Below are 12,418 nucleotides of genomic sequence, written 5' to 3' on the forward strand. Positions count from 1 at the left end.
GTAAATGACAAAAGACTTAAAAATGACCACAGTTAGGGCTTCCCTGGTGGTGCAGTGGTTGAGAGTCCGCCTGCTGATGCAGGGGACACGGGTTCTTGCCCTGGTCTGGGAAGATCCAACATGTTGTGGAGCAGCTAGGCCCATGAGCCATGGTCACTGAGTCTGCACGTCCGGAGCCTGTGCTCCACAACAGGAGAGGCCACAACAGTGAGAGGCCTGCATACCACAAAAAGAAAAAAAAAAATGACCACAGTTAAAGATTTGATGAAAGTTCATAAAAATGCATTTGACAAGGAAATTTAGTTATTTCTGAGATATACATTTAAAAATAATAACTAGAATTATGATTCATAACATTATACCAGAACATATAAGATTTTTAGGAATTTCATGTAATGTCTGAATCATTTATATTAACATATTTCCATACAAAGAACCCAAGAAAGTTAAGTATTAGTTGTTTTTTGTTTCCTTTTTTTTAATTTTTGAATTTTATTTTATTCATTTTTTTATACAGCAGGTTCTTATTAGTCATCAATTTTATACACATGAGTGTATACATGTCAATACCAATCGCCCAATTCATCACACCATCATCCGCACCCCCACCCCCCGTGGCTTTCCCCCCTTGGTGTCCATATGTTTGTTCTCTACATCTGTGTCTCAACTTCTTCCCTGCAAACAGGTTCATCTGTACCATTTTTCTAGGTTCCACATACATGTGTTAATATATGGTATTTGTTTTTCTCTTTCTGACTTACTTCACTCTGTATGGCAGTCTCTAGAGCCATCCATGTCTCAACAAATGATCCAATTTCGTTCCTTGTTATGGCTGAGTAATATTCCATTGTATATATGTACCACAACTTCTTTATCCATTTGTCTGTTGATGGGCATTTAGCTTGCTTCCATGAGCTGGCTATTGTAAATAGTGCTGCAATGAACATTGGGGTGCATGTGTCTTTTTGAATTATTATTATCTCTGGGTATATGCCCAGTAGTGGGATTGCTGAATCATATGGTAATTTTATTTTTAGTTTCTTTAGGAACCTCCATACTGTTTTCCATAGTGGCTGTATCTATTTAACTTCCCACCAACAGTGCAAGAGGGTTCCCTTTTCTCCACACCCTCTCCAGCATTTGTTGTTTGTAGATTTTCTGATGATGCCCATTCTAACTGGTGTGAGGAGATACCTCATTGTAGTTTTGACTTGCATTTCTCTAATAATTAGTGATGTTGAGCAGCTTTTCATGTGCTTCTTGGCCATCTGTATGTCTTCTTCGGAAAAATGTCTATATAGGTCTTCTGCTCATTTATGGATTGGGTTGTTTCTTTAATACTGAGCTGCATGAGCTGTTTATATATTTTGGAGATTACTCCTTTGTCCGTTGATTCATTTGTAAATATTTTCTCCCATTCTGAGGGTTTTCTTTTCATCTTGTTTATACTTTCCTTTGCTGTGCAAGAGCTTTTAAGTTTCATTAAGTCCTGTTTGTTTATTTTTGTTTTAATTTCCATTTTTCTAGAGGTGGGTCAAAAAAGATCTTGCTGTGATTTATGTCAAAGTGTGTTCTTCCTATGTTTTCCTCTAAGAGATTTATAGTGTCCGGTCTTACATTTAGGTCTCGAATCCATTTTGAGTTTATTTTTGTGTATTGTCTTAGGGAGTGTTCTAATTTCATTCTTTTATATGTAGCTGTCCAGTTTTCCCAGGACCACTTATTGAAGAGACTGTCTTTTCTCCATTGTATATTCTTGCCTCCTTTGTCATACATTAGTTGAGCACAGGTGTGTGGGTTTATCTCTGGGCTTTCTATCTTCTTCCATTGACCCATGTTTCTGTTTTTGTGCCAGTATCATATTGTCTTGATTACTGTAGCTTTGTAGTATAGTCTGAAGTCAGGGAGTCTGATTCCTCCTGCTCCATTATTTTTTCCCTCAAGATTGCTTTGGCTATTTGGGGTTGTTTTTGTCTACATATAAATTTTAAGATTTTTTTATACTAGGTCAGTAAAACATGCCATTGGTAATTTGATAGGGATTGCATTGAATCTGTAGATTGCTTTGCGTAGTATAGTCATTTTCACAATATTGATTCTTCCAATCCAAGAACATGGTATATCTCTCCATCTGTTGGTATGGTATCATCTTTAATTTCTTTCATCAGTGTCTTATAATTTTCTGCATACAGGTCTTTTGTCTCCCTAGGTAGGTTTATTCCTAGGTATTTTACTTTATTTGTTGCAATGGTAAGTGGGAGTGTTTCCTTAATTTCTCTTGCAGATTTTCACCGTTAGTGTATAGGAATGCAAGAGATTTCTGTGCATTAATTTTTTATCCTGCAACTCTACCAAATTCATTGATTAACTCTAGCAGTTTTCTGGTGGTGTCTTTAGGATTCTCTCTGTATAGTATCATGTCATCTGCAAACAGTGACAGTTTTACTTCGTCTTTTCCAATTTGTATTCCTTTTATTTCTTTTTCTTCTCTGATTGCCATGGCTAGGACTTCCAACACTATTTTGAATAATAGTGGTGAGAGTGGACATCCTTGTCTTGTTCCTGATCTTAGAAAAAATGATTTCAGTTTTTCACCATTGAGAATGATGTTTGCTGTGGGTTTGTCATGTATGGCCTTTATTATGTTGAGGTAGGTTCCCTCTATGCCCACTTTCTGGAGAGTTTTAATCATAAATGGGTGTTGAATTTTCTTAAAAGTTTTTTCTGCATCTATTGAGATGATCATATAGTTTTTATTCATCAATTTGTTAATATGGTGTATCAGATTGATTGATTTGCCTATATTGAGGAATCCTTGCATCCCTGGGATAAATCCCTCTTGATGATGGTGTATGATCCTTCTAATGTGTTATTGGATTCTGTTTGCTAGTATTTTGTTGAGGATTTTTGCATCTATATTCATCAGTGATATTGGTCTGTAATTTTCTTTTTTTTTAGTATCTGTCTGGTTTTGGTATCAGGGTGATGGTGATATCATAGAATGAGTTTGGGAGTGTTCCTTCCTCTGCAATTTTTTGGAAGAGTTTAAGAAGGAGGGGTGTTAGCTCTTCTCTAAATGTTTGATAGAATTCACCTGTGAAACCATCTGTCCTGGACTTTTGTCTGTTGGAAGATTTTTAATCACAGTTTCAATTTCATTACTTGTGATTGGTCTGTTCATATTTTCTGTTTCTTCCTTGTTCCGTCTTGGAAGGTTATACCATTCTAAGAATTTATCCATTTCTTCCGGGTTGTCCATTTTATTGGCATAGAGTTGCTTGTAGTAGTCTCTTAGGATGCTTTGTATTTCTGCGGTGACTGTTGTAACTTCTTTTTCATTTCTAATTTTATTGATTTGAGTCCTCTCCCTCTTTTTCTTGATGAGTCTGGCTAGTGGTTTATCAATTTTCTTTATCTTCTCAAAGAACCAGATTTCAGTTTTATTGATCTTTGCTATTGTTTTCTTTGTTTCTATTTCATTTATTTCTGCTCTGATCTTTATGATTTCTTTCCTTCTACTAACATTGTGTTTTGTTTGTTCTTTCTCTAGATCCTATAGGTGTAAGTTTAGATTGTTTATTTGAGATTTTTCTTGTTTTTTGATGTAAGCTTGTATAGCTATAAACTTCCCTCTTAAAACTGCTTTTGCTGCATCCCATCGGTTTTGGATCATCGTGTTTTCATTGTCATTTGTCTCTAGGTATTTTTTGATTTCCTCTGTGATTTCTTCAGTGATCTCTTGATTTTTCAGAAATGTATTGTTCAGCCTCCTTGTGTTTGTGTTTTTTACGTTTTTTTCCCTGTAATTTATTTCTAATCATAGTGTTGTGGTCAGAATAGATATTTGATATGATTTAAATTTTCTTAAATTTACTGAGGCTTGATTTGTGACCCAAGATGTGATCTTTCCTGGAGAATGTTCCATGTGCACTTGAGAAGAAAGTGTAATCTGCTGTTTTTGGATGGAATGTCCTATAAATATCAATGAAATCTATCTGGTCTATTGTGTCATTTAAAGGTTCTGTTTCCTTTTTTATTTTCATTTTCGATGATCTGTCCATTGGCGTAAATGAGGTGTTAAAGTCCCCCACTATTTTTGTGTTACTGTTGATTTCCTCTTTTATAGCTGTTAACAGTTGCCTTATTTATTGAGGTGTTCCTATGTTGGGTGCATATATATTTTTAATTTTTATATCTTCTTGTTCAATTGATCCCTTGATCATTATGTAGTGTCCTTCCTTGTCTCTTGTAACATTCTTTATTTTAAAGTCAATTTTATCTGATATGAGTATTGCTACTTCAGCTTTCTTTTGACTTCCATTTGCATGGAATATCTTTTTCTGTCCCTTCACTTTCAGTCTGTATGTGTCCCTAGGTCTGAAATGGGTCTCTTATAGACAGTATATATATGGGTCTTGTTTTTGTATCCATTCAGCAAGCCTCTGTCTTTTGGTTGAAACATTTAATCCATTCACGTTTAAGGTAATTATCAATATGTATGTTCCTATGACCATTTTCTTAATTGTTTGGGGTTTGTTTTTGTAGGTCCTTTTCTTCTCTTGTGTTTCCCACTTAGAGAAGTTCCTTTAGCATTTGTTGTAGAGCTGGTTTGGTGGTGCTGAATTCTCTTCGCTTTTGCTTGTCTGTAAAGCTTTTGATTTTTCCATCGAATCTGAATGAGATCCTTGCTGGGTAGAGTAATCTTGGTTGTAGGTTCTTCTCTTTCATCACTCTAAATATATCATGCCACTCCCTTCTGGCTTGTAGAGTGTCTGCTGAGAAAGCAGCTATTAACCTTTTGGGAGTTCCCTTGTATTTTATTTGTCATTTTTTCCCTTGCTGCTTTCAATAATTTTTCTGTGTCTTATTTTTTTGTCAATTTGGTTACTATGTGTCTCAGCGTGTTTCTCCTTGGGTTTATCCTGTATGGGACTCACTGCACCTCCTGGACCTGGGTGGCCATTTCCTTTCCCATGTTAGGGAAATTTTTGACTATAATCTCTTCAAATATTTTCTCAGGTTCTTTCTCTCTCTCTTCTCCTTCTGGGACACTTATAATGCAAATGTTGCTGTTTTTAATGTTGTCCCAGAGGTCTCTTAGGCTGTCTTCATTTCTTTTCATTCTTTTTTCTTTATTCTGTTCTTCAGCAGTGAATTCCTCCATTCTGTCTTCCTGGTCACTTATCTGTTCTTCTGACTCAGTTATTCTCCTATTGATTCCTTCTAGTGTAGTTTTCATTTCAGTTATTGTATTGTTCATCTCTGTTTGTTTGTTCTTTAATTCTTCTAGGTCTTTGTTAAACATATCTTGCATCTTCTCGATCTTTGTCTCCATTCTTTTTCTGAGGTCCTGGATCATCTTCACTATCATTATTCTGAATTCTTTTTCTGGAAGGTTGCTTATCTCTACTTCATTTAGTTGCTTTTCTGTGTTTTATCTTGTTCCTTCATCTGGTACATAGCTCTCTGCCTTTTCATCTTGTCTATCTCTCAATTATTCTTATTTGGATAATTTTTGTTGTTCCTAACTATTATCATCTCTTGAATTAATTTAGTCTCTCTTCCTTTCCCTCCACATTCATTCTGTTACAATGCATCTTGCCAGGAAATGTCTTTCTGAAAGAACACATCTGTATCTATAGAAGTACTGTGGTAACATCTGAGCATGATAGAGTCTGGGGTGGCGCTGGAGGAATTTATGAGATTTACAGGTAAAAGGGATGTATATTACTAGTCCATTAATTATCTTAGCTGGTTGTTGTCAGACAGTGGACCCAGGTGAGAATTCCAATGTGAACTTGATTGTGTTACTTTTGTCTTGTGGAGACCTCATTTCCTTATTTGTAAATTGGAGTTCATAGCAAACGCTTTATTGTGCTATTATCAGCCAAATTAAGATAGTGTGATGTGGCTGACACTTCGTAGGTCTTCAATGTATATTAAAGCAAAACTCTAAACCAACTTAAATTTGAATAGTTAAACAGTACCAGCCAGTAATTTGATTTTTCTAGAAGCAAATTTGTGTGTTACACTTAAGGATCAATTCAGTGAAAAGTGACAAAAACTGGGTGGCATGCGTAGTTAATTTTGGAGTGAGCTAAGTGACTGACTTAATAATGTAATTAGCAGGAGCTAGATAATTAAAGAGGGGTGAAGAAGAGTTCCTGAAAAGGTCCAAATTTGTCCCAGACATTAGCATCAATAAGAAAATGGATGTGAAAGTGTTCCATAAAATGTGAAGTTCAATAGAAATATTTGCATTTTTTTTCTTATTTTGAGAGATGTCATGATTCTAGAAGAACAAAAGGGCTTTGGAATTAGGCAGCCTGAAATTTGTATGTCACACTTGCCATTTAATAACTGTCATATTGAACATTTTAAACCTTATCTCTATCTCATTTCCTTTTAGGGAGAATTGGAAAGTTAATTCCAACTTTGCCAGACTGTTAGAATTAGCATGTGAAATAACTTCACATAGTTGCTTTCTGGTAGATTGCATTATTGATCTCAATTTCTTCTCTTTCTCTCTATGTTTGTTGCATGAATTTGCAGTTTATCCTTCTAGAGGTGGGTCTCCTCCCTTTGACTTGAGTATGGACTTCTACCCTGAATTGGCAGAAGATATGACACAAGTGGAGGCTGGAAATGTACTTGCATGATTCTACTTGCCCTCTTGTGCCTCTGCCATTACCATCAGAGGAGCTTCCTGTGATTTGCTGATGACCCTTCGAGCTGGCACCCAGAATGAAGACATATGTGGGAGACCAGAGCCTAACCCACAGTGAGGAATCAAACTTGGACCCATGGTTTGAAGCAGAGATCCCCACTTAAATTGGTTGATCCACTTGAGAGAAGGAATGCTCACTGAGTTCCAGTAAGATTGTTACACAGTGCTATAGTGAGGATAGATGACTGATTATCTGATGCATACCACGTGTTTTAAATAAGTGTATATGATAATTTATATGATTATTAGTGGCAATGGTATGACCATCTTTGAAGAGGAAGTTGAGCAAAGCAAGAGCATAAATAATTAAATAAAGAGGTTTTATTTTTGAGCAGATTACTCTTGTGGCATTTTTAAAGATCACAAAGGATGGGAGACACAGATATTCATGTTTCCCCGGTTCCCAGAAATAACTTTATACATTGTCTAAACTGAATCCCATAAGCATGGATTAGAATTAATAAAATGGATAACGAAATACAAATCAACAAGTATGATTGTTGTGTTGTAGCCAATCTGAAGTGCAGAGAAAGTGCTATTAGAAAATTCTGTAAATAATACAAACCTTGCTCTGGGTTTACACTTTTGATGAATAGGAGTAACCCATGCCAGGGAGCTCTGCATAGAGATCCCATGCTCACTATCAATCAGACCTGAGTTCAAATCTTATCTCTTCCCTTTCCTAGCTAGGTGGCTTGATCCAAAGAAATAGGCACTCTGTGTCTTATCTCAACTGTAACATCTTAATTAAATGTGTGAATTAAACAAGATTATAATGGTGCTTGACACATTGCTTATCTAAGGGTGAGCAGTAAAGCATTATCAACTGTGTAATTCAGAAGACTCCAGCTTAGCACCCCTTGGCAAAGGGTGAGGATAGAATGTCAACATTGACCATTCAGGTCCAGAGTCACAGCCATAATCTTCTGTAGCCAGCCCTTGTTTTCCTAACTGGGGTCTCCAGTGGGCTTCTTACATTAAGTCCATTTTCTTTCCACTTGAAGCCTCTAGTGTCACAATTTAAACCCAGCAGCTCCTCAGAGTATGCACAGTTTGGTGCCCTGTTGCCTTCTGCCTTGAAAATCCAAATGCATGTGGACACCACAGGTCCTGTCTCTGGAGTCAGTTTCTTTTCTACAGCTTTCTGCCCTCAAGCATTTCTTTGTTTTAGAGAAACTAGATTTTCAAAATGGATCCATACCCAGAGAGTTTACACATCTTCATAAAAAGTATCATGTACTAAATAATGAAATGTATGTGTGAATGCCAAAAACACTGTAAGCAAATTACATAGCAACCCACTCTGTAATGAATCGGAGTATTTTTCTTCCATTTAAATGCATTAAAAGAGCAATTTCCTGATCCTTCAAGGGTAAGTGAAAATTCTAACCATTTATTTTTATAATTGAGTCTGTCATTTGGTATGCACTTAAAAAAATACTGTACATGTTCTTTTGGCCACTTCTAAAAGGGGCATCATCCATTACCTAACCTGAATAATATGGGGGAGAACAACTGAAATGTACAGCTTGGAAAATGGAATTTAGACAAGATATATTAAGCATGGACAGAATTATGCACCAAGGTGCTGGTAAGCCTGAATACACTAAATGTTTTTTTTTCCCCCCCTTGGATACTATTCAACCCTATCTTTTTGGTTTTAGAATTAAATGAAAGTAGAAATATGCTAATGAAGCCTCTTAGTGCCAAAAACAATGGAATTGTATTGAGCCATTAAAAGAAAAATTGGTAAGACGTTACTGAGTATGAAGACATTACAGGTATATTCTTTGAATTTTATTCCAAACTTATTCTCCCTGGTGGCTATTAATAGCACCTCATAATTTGCTCATTATTTTTCTCAGAAAGAAAAATTTCCCCAAAGAGAGGCAGATCACCATTATTTGTATGGCTTCAGTACATTTCTAGCACTCCCTTTAATTGAGAATATTGCCAAAATCATACTTACTGGGAAATTAAAGAGTGCTTTGCATAAAAAAGGGTGTTCAAAAATGGTATTTTATGGTTCTTTTGAGGATACCATCTTCAAATGTTGAAATGAAAGGATAAACCTTTTCCCAGAACTCTTAAAACCAGTGATAATGGCATAACAACATGGCTCTTTCTTTTGCTATGGCTGATTTCCACTGGAGCGACTCTCCTCTGTCTGAGGTTCTAGGTTAATCTGAGCTCAGTTCTGTTGTCTCTGCTGCAAGTTCCAGATCAGACTTCTTCTAAGCTGCCTGTCTTATGTGCTGGGCAATCTTTGTAGGTCTATTTCCCACCCTGTATTTTCACTTCTGTGTGTCCCTCTTCTCCTTTCTCTCCCATGATACTGTTTGTCATTCTTTGTAAGCATGAAATCATACTAGAAGTTTAATGAACAGAAAATACTATAAAGCACGTAGAGCAAATGTTAAAATGTCTGGATTGTGAATGGATATTGACAGTGCAAACACAACCTCAGGTCACTTGCCTTATTTTCTTATCTTTAATCCAACTACCACCTCCCTTCTCAGGGCTTGGAAATACAGCCTTGTGGGGGTAAGCTTCTTTGCCTGAGCCTACACAGTTCCTGGATTCCTAGAACAATCTCTGTTGTAATGGTTTGGGGATCCTTCAGTATCCTAGTTGTGTACTTCTCAATGTTCATTCTTCTCCAGGGTTAGATTAGAGGGCATATGGGAAACAACTTACTCAGATTCACATCAGAAGAACATTCTTCTCTGCCCCTAAAACTTAGGACCTTTTCCCCAAATATATTTCTCCTTCTCCTATTTATAAATACCCCAAAAGGTAGCCCTCTACCCACCTGCACCAGAATCATCCAGGGGTGCTTTTAAAAATATTCAAATTCTTGGGCTCCTCTCTATAAATCTACTGAGCCAGAATTTTAGGAAGTGGGCCAGGGAATTGAAATAGTTAAAAACTCTCCAGGTGATTTCTATACACATTAGAATGTGTGGACTGCCACAATAAATGGCACCATTAGCCACTCAATTGTTCATGCCAGACTCTGACAGTCAATCCCGATGATTTTATGACTTTCACCCTCCCCACGTTTAATCAATAACCTAATCTACAAATTTAGCTCTTAGGGATGTCATGATTATAAAAGATACCGTCTGAGACAGTGATTTATAATCTGATTAGGTAGGACACTGAAGCATTAAATTAATTAATTCCTATGTGCAATTTTCACAAAACTTAAAGATAAATACTCCTTAGGGAATAAGATGCTGAGTCATTGAACAAGATGCTAAATCAAAGCATGAGTGAAGTCTAATCTACCAGATTCCCTCATCCCTGCCGGGTTCCTAGCTCCTCTTGTTTATCATTTCCCAATTACCTTTCCAAACCTCAAAATAGACACTGTAACCTTCCTTAATTCCTGTTTTTGGTCAAAAAGCACAGTGTATTTTACTTTAGTACCCTAAGGATCATTGTGTTAAATCATGTGTTCTGCTTCCACGTGATAGGAACTAATTTTCCAGAAACTTAAATAGCCCAGAGCATTTTATTTTTATTACAAAGTAAGACAGAGAATAGAAACTTGAGGCTGATTTTGCTTGTAACTGTGTCTTATATTGCCATTTGCTTGAATTGCTTCCTGGCAGAATCCTTTCATAATGACCATAGATACAGCTAATGCTTCTGAATGTATTTCTTGGTTTCTCTAGTGTCTGTTTTGTTACTTAAAATCTTAATTTAAGGCTTCCCTGGTGGTGCAGTGGTTGAGAATCTGCCTGCTAATGCAGGGGACATGGGTTCGAGCCCTGGTCTGGGAAGATCCCACATGCCGCGGAGCGGCTGGGCCCGTGAGCCACAACTGCTGAGCCTGAACGTCTGGAGCCTGTGCTCCGCAACGGGAGAGGCCGTGATAGTGGGAGGCCTGCGCACCGCAATGAAGAGTGGCCCCCACTTGCCACAACTAGAGAAAGCCCTCACACAGAAACGAAGACCCAACACAGCAAAAATAAATAAATTAATTAAAACTCCTACCCCCAACATCTTCTTAAAAAAAAAAAAAAGAAAACATTTAAAATCTTAATTTAATACCATGTTTTTGCTTATCTAAATGTCCAACATTTATTTATAACTTCTTAAAATTAGCACTTATCTTTTCCTGATTGCAATGATGACTAATGGATATATTTTGTAAAACAAAGGAAAGTATAAGGGCAAAAAGAAAATCAACTATAATTCTACAAAGCATGTATCACTACATAAAATAGGGCTTAAAGAGGAGTCTGTGAACCTCTAAGCATTTACTAAGCTCATAGCTCCCTTTTTAGGAAAAGTGGAAATAAATGTCTATTAAGCACATACTTTGTGCCAGGCAAGTGCTGAGAGCTAAGCACTTAGTAGTGAATGATTCAGATACAGATGCTCTAGATGCTCTCATGGAGAGTGCAGTTCTGAATTTTATTTTATTTTCTATTTTTTGTTTTGGCGGAAGTTGCTGTGGGCATTCCATTAAGTAAATGATATCCTATCCTAACCCAATTCACTGGTTCAGCAATCATTTACTGAGTACTATTTTAGTCATCATAAGTAATGCTAGCTGCTTTAAGGAAACAGCTTAAAATCTCAGTGGCTTAAAATAAGATGACCTCCTTTCTGGTTCATATTTCAATCTGATGGGGATTGGACTCCTCTCCAAGCAGTACACTGGGGATTCTTACAACTTCTATGTCACAAATGCCACCATTTTTAGCACAGACCTTCTTGGAAGAATGTGGATTATCACACGAGATTGTTACAAGGACCAGAGCTGAAGTGGCTTATATTGATACTACATACAGTCACATTCCTTTGGTCAGACTTAAGTCACATGCCTCCCAACCTAACTGCAAATGAGGGAGAGGCGAGTGAAAGGGGATTCTGTGAATACTTAGCTTTGTCTCTGCCACAGCTCACTAAATGTCCCTCTCAGTATTTTCCCACACATAGAACACTCCCTATTCCCATTTTTTCCCTAAGGAATACAACCACAAATCACATCTAGTCAAGGTCCCGTGTCACTGGATAATGTGCAGTCCATTCTGTCACATTTTTTTGGCCCTCCTTTTGGCTTGATGGTATAGAGAATAAAGAGATAAATGTTCTACTGCCCCAAACTTGTATACAAATGTGGAACAGGGACGGTCTAACAGCAGTAAACACAGGCAGAAGATAAGAATGGGGACACCCCACAGTCCCTGCACTGCAGTAATCTGCAATCCCAGTGAACAGATACTGAGGAGGCTTCCTGCCTTAGAGGTAATAAAAGGGGGAAAATGCCCTAATTAGTCAGAGGAAGAACTTATCTCTGAAAATAATTTTCAATAAGACATAGAAGTAAAATTTAAAAGACATCAAAAATATCAAGCATATGTGGGTTGTTGGAAAGGGGATATCATCCGTAAAATGTCTGGAACAATGTCTGTCATATAATTAACATTTATTTAACATAAGTTAACAGGATCAGTTGTATATTTTGGCTGCAGGTAATAAAAGATTAATTCAAACTGGCTTTAAAAATCAGGAAATTTATTATCTCATAAATGCTGAAATTCAGACACACTGCAGACTTCAAAGCTGGGTTACTTAATGGCCCTGCTTTCTTTTCTTATTTTTGCTCTGTTGCAGGGATCCTCATAAGGGGACTAGCCAGCTCCAATAGGGGCAGCACACTTTCTTGATCATGTA

Source organism: Tursiops truncatus, chromosome 14 (genome assembly GCF_011762595.2).
Source record: "Tursiops truncatus isolate mTurTru1 chromosome 14, mTurTru1.mat.Y, whole genome shotgun sequence".
Lineage (NCBI taxonomy): Eukaryota > Metazoa > Chordata > Mammalia > Artiodactyla > Delphinidae > Tursiops > Tursiops truncatus.